A 10,566-nucleotide genomic window follows, 5' to 3' on the forward strand; every position below is an offset into this window, starting at 1 on the left:
CCTAAGTAGGCAGTGCCTGAGAACAACGATGACAACATCCTGGTGCATCAGGGCGCACATCGTAACCAAGCTATGTCGCAAGCAACTAGGCACGCCTCAGGCTCAAAGTCCGGTCGCCGTGCAGGCGAGTGGTAGCAGCCACTTACGTCTCTTCCAAGAAGGTCGGTGCCGCCTTGGAGGAGCACAACGAGAGAAGCAAGTCGACACCGGCTGCAGCGGCGCACGATCCAGAAAAGGGGCAGGGCCGTTGGGAACAACAGACACGACGGGGGAGCATGCTAGGCATGCCGATCATCAGACACTGGCAGCGATGCCACCCCCGATGCCACAGTACACGCAGTCATTGTAGCAGCCGCCACCGCATGACATGATCTATGGGCAAGTGCCTGCTCAGCAGATTACAAGAGAGGCCACCGCAGGGCCCCACTTGCCGAGACAATACTTCTCCTTTTTTTCGAAAAGGGGGATACCCCGGCCTCTGCATCAGTACGATGCATACGGCCCTCTTATTAACAAAATAAAGTAGTGCCAACATGGTTACAAAGGTCCTCAAAATTGAAAAAAGCAGAACAAGCTCACACAGAGCCCGAAGAAGCTAGATACATCAACTAGCCATATCAAGATGCCACAACCGGCTGGGTAAACTAGGTAGGAATACTAAATGCCTATCCTATTACATGACCGCCATCCAAACCGGTTGAAGATATCCCGAGCTACCATCTCCCAACGGATAGACCCAGTAACCAAATGCTCCCTGGCCTCCGTCTGGGTGAGTAGCGACCACGAAAGGATCAGAGCCGTAGTCCGGAATAAAACCTGCAAAAAATGTATACATGATATTCTGTTAAAGACCAGATCGTTTCTGCAGTTCCAGATAGTCCACAGCAAAGCACAAACCCCAACCCGAATATGTCTCGCTAAGTTAGGCTCAATCCCATTAAGCCATGTCCCAAATAAAGCATTAACAGAATTCGGTGGTTTGATGTTGAAAGCAATGTGGACCGTCTGCCAGAGTACCTTGGTATTGTGCTTACTTGCTGGCCTTCTATGTGGCGACGAGAAGGAGCTGGAGGTTCAGAGGCTCAGGTTGGCATCGCTAGGTGAGTTCCCTGCTGATTTGTCGAGCACGTGATTTAGACTATAGTCGGGCTCCTTCCCAACTCTGCTGGGCCTAATGAAGAGAAAGAATCAACTTTTGAGCATAATTGGTTTTGTTTAGAGGTGTAGTCAGCTAGATCCTGGCAGGAAGCTGGACAACATCGTCAAGGAGAAGATGAGAACAATGCGATGCTCAAGAAGCATGCTCCAGTTTTGGTAAATGAGTAGTGATGTTGTTGCAACCACCAAAACAAATCTGAAAAATAGGACAAAGAAAAACAATTTGAGAAGTTGGTTAATGATATGGAAGATCAAGTAAAAAAGGTGAATTATTGGTACTTGAACTTGATCACAAGGGTCGGATCGTGCAAGTACATGTTGTATTAGTTTACTAGGCTGGGACAGGTCGTAATGGTGGTTGCTGGCAGCATTCTGATTCTATTCACATGGTCGTCAGGTTGAATAGATAAAAGAAAACCTAAACAAACACGAAAAAGGCCCTAAGAGAGATGCAATTTGGATTTATAGGAACAATCACTTCATTATTAGTAGTGGAGATAAAGAAATATGAGACATGAAAACATGACGAGAGAGGAAAGATCACTGGTCCCAAGAAAAAATGTAAATCCCATGTGATTCTGCAATAGGAGAGGGCTAGACACTTTATTTTTTTTAAATTCTAAAATCACATTTGGTACTTTTGAATACTTTTAATACTGTTTTGCTTAAGTCAAAAGGACATTGTTGTTGGAAATATGCCCTAGAGGCAATAATAAAATGGTTATTATTATATTTCCTTGTTCATGGTAATTGTCTATTGTTCATGCTATAATTGTGTTATCCGGAAATCATAATACATGTGTGAATACATAGACCACAACATATCCCTAGTGAGCCTCTAGTTAACTAGCTCGTTGATCAATAGATAGTCATGGTTTCCTGACTATGGACATTGGATGTCATTGATAACGGGATCACATCATTAGGAGAATGATGTGATGGACAAGACCCAATCCTAAGCATAGCACAAGATCGTGTAGTTCGTTTGCTAGAGCTTTTCCAATGTCAAGTATCATTTCCTTAGACCATGAGATCGTGTAACTCCCGGATGCCGTAGGAGTGCTTTGGGTGTACCAAACGTCACAACGTAACTGGGTGACTATAAAGGTATACTACAGGTATCCCCGAAAGTATCTATTGGGTTGACACGGATCGAGATTGGGATTTGTCACTCCGTATGACGGAGAGGTATCTCTGGGCCCACTCGGTAATGCATCATCATAATGAGCTCAATGTGACCAAGTGTTTGGTCACGGGATCATGCATTACGGTACGAGTAAAGTGACTTGCCGGTAACGAGATTGAACGAGGTATTGGGATACCGACGGTCGAATCTCGGGCAAGTAACATACCGATTGACAAAGGGAATTGAATACGGGATTGATTGAATCCTCGACATCGTGGTTCATCCGATGATATCATCATGGAACATGTGGGAGCCAACATGGGTATCCAAATCCCGCTGTTGGTTATTGACCGGAGAATCGTCTTGGTCATGTCTGCGTGTGTCCCGAACCCTTAGGGTCTACACACTTAAGGTTCGGTGACGTTAGGGTTGTAGAGATATTAGTATGCGGTAACCCGAAAGTTGTTCGGAGTCCCGAATGAGATCCCGGACATCACGAGGAGTTCCGGAATAGTCCGGAGATGAAGATTTATATATAGGAAGTCCAGTTTCGGCCATCAGGAAAGTTTTGGGGGTAATCGGTATTGTACCGGGACCACCGGAAGGGTCCCGGGGGTCCACCGGGTGGGGCCACCTATCCCAGAGGGCCCCATGGGCTGAAGTGGGAGGGGAACCAGCCCTTGGTGGGCTGGTGTGCCCCCCATGGGCCTCCCCCTGCGCCTAGGGTTGGAAACCCTAGGGGTGGGGGGCTCCCCACTTGGCTTGGGGGGCAAGTCCCCCTTGGCCAGCGCCCCCTTGGAGATCCCATCTCCTAGGGCCGGCGCCGCCCCTTAGGGGACCTATATATAGTGGGGGGAGGGAGGGCAGCCGCACCCAAGTTCGTGGTGCCTCCCTCTCCCCTCGTAACACCTCTCTCTCTCTCGTTGGAGCTTGGCGAAGCCCTGCCGAGATCACCGCTGCTTCCACCACCATGCCGTCATGCTGCTAGATCTCCATCAACCTCTCCTTCCCTTGCTGGATCAAGAAGGAGGAGACGTCTTCCCAACCATACGTATGTTGAACGCGGAGGTGCCGTCCGTTCTGCACTTGGTCATCGGTGATTTGGATCACGACGAGTACGACTCCATCAACCCCGTTCTTTTGAACGCTTCCGCTCGCGATCTACAAGGGTATGTAGATGCACTCCCCTTTCCCTTGTTGCTAGATGACTCCATAGATTGATCTTGGTGATGCATAGAAATTTTTTAAAATTCTGCTACGTTCCCCAAGAGTGGCATCATGAGCTAGGTCTATGCGTAGTTTCTATGCACGAGTAGAACAAAAGTTGTTATGGGCGTTGATTTTGTCAATTTACTTGCCGTTACTAGTCTTATCTTGATTCGGCGGCATCGTGGGATGAAGCGGCCTGGACCGACCTTACACGTACGCTTACGTGAGACTGGTTCCACCGACTGACATGCACTAGTTGCATAAGGTGGCTAGCGGGTGTCTGTCTCTCCCACTTTAGTCGGATCGGATTCGATGAAAAGGGTCCTTATGAAGGGTAAATAGAAATTGGCATATCATGTTGTAGTTTTGGCGTAGGTAAGAAACGTTCTTGCTAGAAACCTATAGCAGGAACGTAAAAAACTTTGCAACAACAATTAGAGGACGTGTAACTTGTTTTTGCAGCATGTGCCATGTGATGTGATATGGCCAAAAGGATGTGATGAATGATATATGTGATGTATGACATTCATCATGTTCTTTTAATAGGAATCACGAATTGCATGTCGATGAGTATGACAACCGGCAGGAGCCATAGGAGTTGTCTTAATTTTTTTATGACCTGCGTGTCAACATAAACGTCATGTAATTACTTTACTTTATTGCTAAACCGTTAGCCATAGTAGTAGAAGTAATAGATGATGAGACAACTTCATGAAGACACGATGATGGAGATCATGATGATGGAGATCATGGTGTCATGCCGGTGACGATGATGATCATGGAGCCCCGAAAATGGAGATCAAAAGGAGCAAATGATATTGGCCATATCATGTCACTATTTGATCGCATGTGATGTTTATCATGTTTTACATCTTATTTGCTTAGAATGACGGTAGCTTAAATAAGATGATCCCTCACAGAATTTCAAGAAAGTGTTCCCCCTAACTGTGCACCGTTGCGAAGGTTCGTTGTTTCGAAGCACCACGTGATGATCGGGTACGATAGATTCTAACGTTTGAATACAACGGATGTAAGCCAGATTTACACACGCAATACACTTAGGTTGACTTGACGAGCCTAGCATGTACAGACATGGCCTCGGAACATGGAAGACCGAAAGGTCGAACATGAGTCATATAGAAGATACGATCAACATGAAGATGTTCATCGATGATGACTAGTCCGTCTCACGTGATGATCAGACACGGCCTAGTTGACTCGGATCATGTATCACTTAGATGACTAGAGGGATGTCTGTCTGAGTGGGAGTTCATTAAATAATTTTATTAGATGAACTTAATTATCATGAACTTAGTCTAAAAACCTTTGCAAAATGTCTTGTAGATCAAATGGCCAACGCTCATGTCAACCTCAACTTCACCGCGTTCCTAGAGAAAACCAAGCTGAAAGATGATGGCAGCAACTATACGGACCGGGTCCGGAACCCGAGGATCATCCTCATAGCTGCCAGGAAAGCATATGTCCTAGAAGCACCGCTAGGTGATGCACCCATCCCAGAGAACTAGGCAGTCACATGCTGATGATTACTCCCTCGTTCAGTGCGGCATGCTTTACAGCTTAGAACCGGGGCTCCAAAAGCGTTTTGAGCGACACGGAGCATATGAGATGTTCGAAGAGCTGAAAATGGTTTTCCAAGGTCATGCCCGGGTCGAGAGATATGAAGTCTCCGACAAGTTCTACAGTTGTAAGATGGAGGACAATAGTTCTGTCAGTGAGCACATACTCAAAATGTCTGTTGCACAATCGCTTGTCCCAGCTAGACATTAACCTCCCGGACGAGGCGGTCATTGACAGAATCCTTCAATCGCTCCCACCTAGCTACAAGAGCTTCGTGATGAACTACAATATGCAGGGGATGGTGAAAACTATTCCTGAAGAATTTTCAATGCTGAAATCAGCGGAGGTGGAAATCAAAAAGGAACATCAAGTGTTGATGGTCAATAAAACCACTAGTTTCAAGAAAGGCAAGGGTAATAAGAACTTCAACAAGGACTGCAAGGGAGTTGCCGTGCCCGGTAAACCAGTTGCCGGGAAGAAGTCAAAGAATGGACCCAAACCTGAGACTGAGTGCTTTTACTGCAAGGGAAAGAGACACTGGAAGCAGAACTGCCCCAAATACTTAACGGACACGAAGGCCGGCAACACTAAAGGTATATGTGATATACATGTAATTGATGTGTACCTTACCAGTACTCATAGTAGCTCCCGGGTATTTTATACCGGTGCGGTTGCTCACATTTGTAAATCAAAACAGGAGCTGCGGAATAAGCGGAGACTGGCGAAGGATGAGGTGACGATGCGCGTCAGGAATGGTTCCAAGGTCGATGTGATCGCCGTCGGCACGTTACCTCTAAATTTACCTACGAGATTAGTTTTAAACCTCAATAATTGTTATTTAGTGCCAACTTTGAGCATGAACATTGTATCTGGATCTCGTTTAATACGAGATGGCTACTCATTTAAATCCGAGAATAATGGTTGTTCTGTTTATATGAGAGATATGTTTTATGGTCATGCTCCGCTGGTCAATGGTTTATTCTTAATGAATCTCGAACGTGATGTTACACATATTCATAGTGTGAATACCAAAATATGTAAGATTGATAATGATAGTCCCACATATCTGTGGCATTGCCGCCTTGGTCACATCGGTGTCAAACGCATGAAGAAGCTCCATACAGATGGACTTTTGGAGTCTCTTGATTTCGAATCATTTGACACGTGCGAACCATGCCTCATGGGTAAAATGACCAAGACTCCGTTCTCCGGAACAATGGAGCGAGCAACCAACTAATTGGAAATTACACATACTGATGTGTGCGGCCCAATGAGCGTTGAGGCTCGCGGTGGCTATCGTTATGTTCTCACTCTCACTGATGACTTAAGTAGATATGGGTATGTCTATTTGATGAAACACAATTCTGAGACCTTTGAAAAGTTCAAGGAATTTCAGAATGAGGTAGAGAATCAACGTGACCGAAAGATAAAATTCTTACGATCAGATCGTGGGGGAGAATATTTAAGTCACGAAACACACTTAAGGAAATGTGGAATCGTTTCACAACTAACGCCGCCCGGAACACCTCAGCGTAACGGTGTGTCCGAACGTCGTAATCACACTCTATTGGATATGGTGCGATGTATGATGTCACTCACTGATTTACCGTTATCATTTTGGGGATACGCTTTAGAGACAGCTACATTCACTTTAAATAGGGCACCATCTAAATCCGTTGAGACGACACCGTATGAATTATGGTTTGGGAAGAAACCTAAGCTATCTTTTCTAAAAGTTTGGGGATGCGATGCTTATGTCAAGAAACTTCAACCGGAAAAGCTCGAACCCAAGTCGGAAAAATGCGTCTTCATAGGATACTCTAAGGAAACCATTGGGTATACCTTCTACCTCAGATCCGAAGGCAAGATCTTTGTTGCCAAGAACGGGTCCTTTCTGGAGAAAGAGTTTCTCGCGAGAGAAGTAAGTGGGAGGAAAGTAGAACTCGATGAAGTACTGCCTCTTGAACCGGAAAGTAGCGCAGCTCAGGAAGATGTTCCTGTGGTGCCTGCACCGACTAGAGAGGAAGTTAATGATGATGATCAAGGTACTCCGGATCAAGTTTCTACTGAACTTCGAAGGTCCACAAGGACATGTTCCACACCAGAATGGTATGGCAAAGCTGAAGTCCGTCCGAATCATGTTAGCAATTGCCGCATACTATGATTATGAGATATGGCAAATGGACGTCAAAATGGCATTCCTTGATGGCTTTCTTAAGGAAGAATTGTATATGATGCAGCCGGAAGGTTTTGTCGATCCTAAGAATGCTAACAAGGTATGCAAGCTCCAGTGCTCCATCTATGGGCTGGTGCAAGCATCTCGGAGTTGGAACATTCGCTTTAATGAAATGATCAAAGCGTTTGGGTTTATGCAGACTTATGGAGAAGCCTGCGTTTACAAGAAAGTGAGTGGGAGCTCTGTAGCATTTCTCATATTATATGTGGATGACATACTTTTGATGGGAAATGATATAGAACTTTTGGACAGTATTAAGGCCTACTTGAATAAGTGTTTTTCAATGAAGGACCTTGGAGAAGCTGCTTACATATTAGGCATCAAGATCTATAGAGATAGATCGAGACGCCTCATAGGTCTTTCACAAAGCACATACCTTGATAAGATATTACAGAAGTTCAATATGGATCAGTCCAAGAAGGGTTTCTTGCCTGTGTTGCAAGGTGTGAAATTGAGCTCAGCTCAATGTCTGACCACGGCAGAAGATAGAGAAAATATGAGTGTTGTCCCCTATGCCTCAGCCATAGGGTCTATCATGTATGCCATGCTGTGTAGCAGACCTGATGTAAACTTTGCCGTGAGTTTGGTAGGAAGGTACCAAAGTAATCCCGGCATGGAACACTGGACAGTGGTTAAGAACATCCCGAAGTACCTGAAAAGGACTAAGGATATGTTTCTCGTATATGGAGGTGACGAGGAGCTCATCGTAAAGGGTTACGTCGACGCTAGCTTCGACACAGATCTGGATGACTCTAAGTCACAAACCGGATAGGTGTATATTTTGAATGGTGGGGTAGTAAGCTAGTGCAGTTGCAAGCAAAGCGTCGTGGCGGGATCTACATGTGAAGCGGTGTACATGGCAGCCTCGGAGGCAGCGCATGAAGCAATCTGGATGAAGGAGTTCATCACCGACCTAGGAGTCATACCCAATGCGTCGGGGCCAATCACTCTCTTCTGTGACAACACTGGAGCTATTGCCCTTGCCAAGGAGCCCGGGTTTCACAAGAAGACCAGGCACATCAAGCGTCGCTTCGACTCCATTCGTGAAAATGTTCAAGATGGAGACATAGATATTTGCAAATTACATACGGATCTGAATGTCCCAGATCCATTGACTAAACCTCTTCCGCGAGCAAAACATGATCAACACCATAACTCTATGGGTGTTCGATTCATCACAATGTAACTAGATTATTGACTCTAGTGCAAGTGGGGGACTGTTGGAAATATGCCCTAGAGGCAATAATAAAATGGTTATTATTATATTTCCTTGTTCATGGTAATTGTCTATTGTTCATGCTATAATTGTGTTATCCGGGAATCGTAATACATGTGTCAATACATAGACCACAACATGTCCCTAGTGAGCCTCTAGTTAACTAGCTCGTTGATCAATAAATAGTCATGGTTTCCTGACTAAGGACATTGCATGTCATTGATAGCGGGATCACATCATTTGGAGAATGATGTGATGGACTAGACCCAATCCTAAGCATAGTGCAAGATCGCGTAGTTCGTTTGCTAGAGCTTCTCCAATGTCAAGTATCATTTCCTTAGACCATGAGATCGTGTAACTCCTGGATGCCGTAGGAGTGCTTTGGGTGTACCAAACGTCACAACGTAACTGGGTGACTATAAAGGTATACTACAGGTATCCCCGAAAGTATCTGTTGGGTTGACACGGATCGAGACTGGGATTTCTCACTTCGTATGACGGAGAGGTATCTCCGGGCCCACTCGGTAATGCATCATCATAATGAGCTTAGTGTGACCAAGTGTTTGGTCACGGGATCATGCATTACGGTACGAGTAAAGTGACTTGCAGGTAACGAGATTGAACGAGGTATTGGGATACCAATGATCGAATCTCGGGCAAGTAACATACCGATTGGCAAAGGGAATTGAATACAGGATTGATTGAATCCTCGACATCATGGTTCATCCGATGAGATCATCGTGGAACATGTGGGAGCCAACATGGGTATCCCGATCCTGTTGTTGGTTATTGACCGAAGAATCGTCTCGGTCATGTCTGCGTGTCTCGTGAACCCGTAGGGTCTACACACTTAAGGTTCGGTGACGCTAGGGTTGTAGAGATATTAGTATGCGGTAACCCGAAAGTTGTTCGGAGTCCCGGATGAGATCCCGGACGTCACGAGGAGTTCCAGAATGGTCCGGAGGTGAAGATTTATATATAGGAAGTCCAGTTTCGGCCATCGGAAAAGTTTCGGGGGTAATCGGTATTGTACCGGGACAACCGGAAGGGTCCCGGGGGTCCACCGGGTGTGGCCACCTATCCCGGAGGGCCCCTTGGGCTGAAGTGGGAGGGGAACCAGCCCCTGGTGGGCTGGTGCGCCCCTCATGGGCCTCCTCCGGCGCCTAGGGATGGAAACCCTTGGGGTGGGGGGCGCCCCACTTGGCTTGGTGGGCAAGTCCCCCTTGGCCGCCCCCCCGCTTGGAGATCCCATCTCCTAGGGCTTGCGCCCCCCTTAGGGGCCCTATATATAGTGGGGGGAGGGAGGGCAGCCGCACCCAAGTTCCTGGCGCCTCCCTCTCCCCTCGTAACACCTCTCTCTCTCTCGTTGGAGCTTGGCGAAGCCCTGCCGAGATCACCATCAACCTCTCCTTCCCTTGCTGGATCAAGAAGGAGGAGACGTCTTCCCAACCGTACGTGTGTTGAACGCGTAGGTGCCGTCCGTTCGGCACTTGGTCATCAGTGATTTGGATCACGACGAGTACGACTCCATCAACCCCGTTCTCTTGAACGCTTGCGCTCGCGATCTACAAGGGTATGTAGATGCACTACCCTTTCGCTCGTTGCTAGATGACTCCATAGATTGATCTTGGTGATGCTTAGAAAATTTTAAAATTCTGCTACGTTTCCCTACAATTGTTTAGCTACTTGCAAAGCTGTTTGAATGGTACATTATTTTAAACTAATTTTTATACCCGTTGCAACGCACGGGCATTTTTACTAGTATATATATATAGCCAGTAGCATCGGATAGATATACGACAACTTGTTTGACCAATCTCTCAGAGAAGGAGAGGTCGATAACTCCTCTCTATATATGTTCATGAAGATCTTCTATACTTAATTGTTTCCTTCATTTGCTTACTAGCTAGCGTGTCGAGTCCTCTCTATACGTATAGTACGTAGCGTCGACCAAGCACGGAGATTAGAGAGGACACTTCTCTCTATTAGCTAGCTAACACAATATGTGAAACCCCTAAATTAACCCTACGAAACCCGCCAAAA

This window comes from Triticum dicoccoides, chromosome 6A (genome assembly GCF_002162155.2).
Source record: "Triticum dicoccoides isolate Atlit2015 ecotype Zavitan chromosome 6A, WEW_v2.0, whole genome shotgun sequence".
NCBI classification, from domain to species: domain Eukaryota; kingdom Viridiplantae; phylum Streptophyta; class Magnoliopsida; order Poales; family Poaceae; genus Triticum; species Triticum dicoccoides.